The 3770-nt window shown below is 32.7% G+C and overlaps 1 pseudogene; it reads left to right on the forward strand.

Annotated features, from left to right (window-relative positions):
• The first annotated feature begins 2305 nt into the window (after positions 1-2305).
• LOC109131181 (agamous-like MADS-box protein AGL93 pseudogene) lies at positions 2306-3111 on the forward strand (annotated as a pseudogene).
• The last annotated feature ends 659 nt before the right edge of the window (positions 3112-3770 follow it).

Here is a 3770-nt window from a genome sequence, read left to right on the forward strand (position 1 = left end):
TCATACATAACCTACAAGGTAAAGATACAAACGATTAAGTACTAGGAAAATTTCTCAGCACCTTATCTACTCGTCCTTATACAAAATGGAAACTTAAAATATGATTTTAGTATGATAAAACTGAAACAATGATGGTTTCTTGTCATGTATATATATATATACTACAGCGGTTAGATTAATAAAAGTGTATCATCATTTAATGAAGAGAAGATACACTTCAAAATAAAATAAAAAAGGAAATTAAACCTCAAATATGGAAATCGAATTCTATATAATAACCCTGAACCGTGTTGTGTTTTACCCTAATTCTCATAGATTGCTATTATTTTCTCAAAAACAGGAACAGTGTTTTTGTTTGCTGCAATATGTACTGATTCTAATACTTTCTCCACTCTTGATCCATCTATTCCCTGCAAAAACCAACATCATATATGATATATGTAACCAGAGAAAAAGTATACACTATGCACTGCTTACTGAGGTTCACAGTACAAAATCAAACATTTTAACTTGATTTGCTATAACCTGTTCAGCATATAGTCAGTAAAAAAAACAAATCACACAACAGATACGAGAAACAAAGAAACCATCATTGTTTTAGTTTTATCATTACCAATGGGATTAACCCTTTCATATGCAAACTAGTACGTCCAAAGCAAACAATTCCATCTAGATAGCAAGCAAAGTCTGCACTTCCAAGCCAGCTGTTCTTATATTAAAAAAGAATGAGATGGTTACAGTAGGTCTTATACCCAGCTGTTCCAAACATGGCAGTATATCTAAGGCATATCAACTAATTACCGATAATCAGTAAATAAAACGCACCTCAGCAAACCTTGAGCAATTACGGAGAACTTGATCCTGGTAGCCTACAATAGACTAAATGACAAGTCAGGAAGATCATAAATATAATTCTTGATTAGAACTTAATCACATTAGTGACTGGAGTTCATCTGTACATATTACTTATTAGCCAATAGAACACAAATTCAAAACAAAGTTTGATGACTGAACCTGCTTCAGAGAAACTGCTAGACCCGTAATTGTGTGATTATATGAACCACCTTGCAATCCAGGAAATACAGCTTGGTTTATTTTGTCTTCATAGTCATACATAACCTACAAGGTAAAGATACAAACGATTAGTACTAGGAAAATTTCTCAGCACCTTATCTACTCGTCCTTATACAAAATGGAAACTTAAAATATGATTTTAGTATGATAAAACTGAAACAATGATGGTTTCTTGTCATGTATATATATATATATATATATATACTACAGCGGTTAGATTAATAAAAGTGTATCATCATTTAATGAAGAGAAGATACGCTTCAAAATAAAATAAAAAAGGAAATTAAACCTCAAATATGGAAATCGAATTCTATATAATAACCCTGAACCGTGTTGTGTTTTACCCTAATTCTCAAAAATCTATATATATGTTTTGAGACATTTAGCAAATAAATCCTAGAGTTAGAACATTTTTACAAGCATGCCATTAGCATTAATTATTAATTAATTTTTCATTTAATTTATTAATATTAAATTTTAATTTTTGGAAACAAAATTTTTCATCCTAAAAAAATTTCCAAAACAATAGGAACCACTCCCTTTAAACTAAATATTAAGTTTATAATAAATTTAATTAATATTAAGTTTTCAATTTTACAAAACAATATTTTCTCCATATAAACATTTTCTAAACAAATTATATACACACATCTTGGGTCTATTTTAATAACCAAAAGTTATTAAAAGAAAAAAAATGTGGAATTCATGTCAATCCCAACAAGTAACTGTTAACAACTTTTATTTGCATTTCACAACAAAACTATATATACTAAAGTTAACTGATTCTTTATATATAAAACATACTAAACTACAACATAAAATTATCCTGTACATATATCTAAACAATTTAAAATAATAAAAATACTACTATCTGTAAAAAAAAAAAAAACACACAATATATTTATTCTATAAATCACTACTTATTTAATTGTATGTTATACACTTATACAATAATATAAAACAATAAACCTCAAACAAAATACTTTCTAATTTATATACTAACTGATATATCTATATTTGTAAAGGTTGTACATTTAAAAAAATACAAATTAAACATTAGTTATATATAGTTAATCTATAAAACAATTATATCTTTTTATAAAAAATAGTCCCGCGGCACCGCAGGTGAATATCTAGTTGCTATTATTTTCTCTCTGTCAAGAAACTAAAGCTTCTTTTTTACATTTTTTTTTTCTCTGTAAATAAACAACTTACAATGGCTTCTTCTTCAATGTTGACGAAGGACAAAACAACAAAATTGTTGTCGGTGAGAAACCGAAGATGTTTCCATCCGTATCAAAGAAGACAACAAATCTTCCTTTGAGAGAACAGACCATGTTTAAGAAAGCCTCCGAGCTTTCAATCTTGTGCGATATCGAAGTCCGTGACAGAGAACTCGTCAAGACATGGCCGGAATATCAATCCAAGGTTCGAGACATGGCAGAAAGATTCAGCAAATTAAACAATAGAGAGCGACGCAAGAAAAGCACAAACCTTTCTCTGTTTCTGAATAAGAAGACCCTAAAAAACAAGAAGACATCTTTTAATATCAAGGACAACAAATTCTCTGAAAAAGTATTGGAGATGGAGGCTTCGTTAGAGAGTGCTCTACGGGTGTTACAAGATAAGCTTCTTCGGTTACAGAACCAGACAGAACCCGATCAGAACCCTGTGGTGTCTTCCGCCGGTTTCTTCACAACAGATCCATCATTGATGAGCGGAACAGTACAAGACCTATAGACGCCATCATTGACTCAACAACATCAGAGCAAAGTTTCAGTCTTTCTCTATAACCATGACAACGGTAGCTTCTGCCAACTCCCTCACTCTGTTTCTAGCTTTGACCCATCGATGAGTACGGCTTCACTTGGAGCACAAGGACTTTGTCTAAGAAGTAACGACTCAGATCTTCCCATGGTGTTTCCTCCTCAGATTCAGACACAAACCCCACCACTTGTCCACTTTGATCAGTTTGCGGGGTGGAATCAAACTCCGTCGTCTTTTGCTGATCCAGTGATGTTCTCTTCTTACAACTGAATTAGGTCTTTGACTAGATCAATGGTTTATTATTTTCTATTATGCATGATTATGAATGTTAGATTATGAGTTTTAACTCTGCTAGCAAAAAGTATCTTCTTGTGGCCGATTTAGGGTTTGTTAGAAGTCGACAATTTTGGTTATTATCCTTTGAATTGTATGTTTTCCTAAGTATGAATGTATTTTTTCTCAAGTTCCTCACATAAATTGTAACATCCGCGAACCAATTTTTGTAATTTTGGTGTGGGTGTCAATCGACACCCTTGGTGGCATCGATCGACACCATGTTTTTCCGGTTTGGTCGGGTTTGATTTAATTGCTGATTGGTTCGGTTTGGTTCAATTAAATCCCTAAATCGTGTGTTAAGGGTCTAAGGACGAATTAAGGGTTTCAGAGTCTCATTTTTTTGTTGGTCGCCGCTTAGAGAGAAAAAGAGAGAGTCAGAGAGAAAACGTTTCTGAGATTTTCTGGGTTTGTTCTTGGTGATTTTGGAGAGATCTGAGGCTGTAGGAGGGTTAGCTGTTGCTGGAATCGAAGGGGAAGCTTCTGGAGGTGTTGCTTTCCACGTTTCTCAATCCAAACTTCTTGTTCTTGAGGTGAGTGCATGACCATGGCTTATCTAAGCTAAGATCTCTAGATTCAATGTGATTTGGTGCTTA

This window comes from Camelina sativa, chromosome 20 (assembly GCF_030686135.1).
Source record: "Camelina sativa cultivar CO46 ecotype springtype chromosome 20, ASM3068613v1".
NCBI classification, from domain to species: domain Eukaryota; kingdom Viridiplantae; phylum Streptophyta; class Magnoliopsida; order Brassicales; family Brassicaceae; genus Camelina; species Camelina sativa.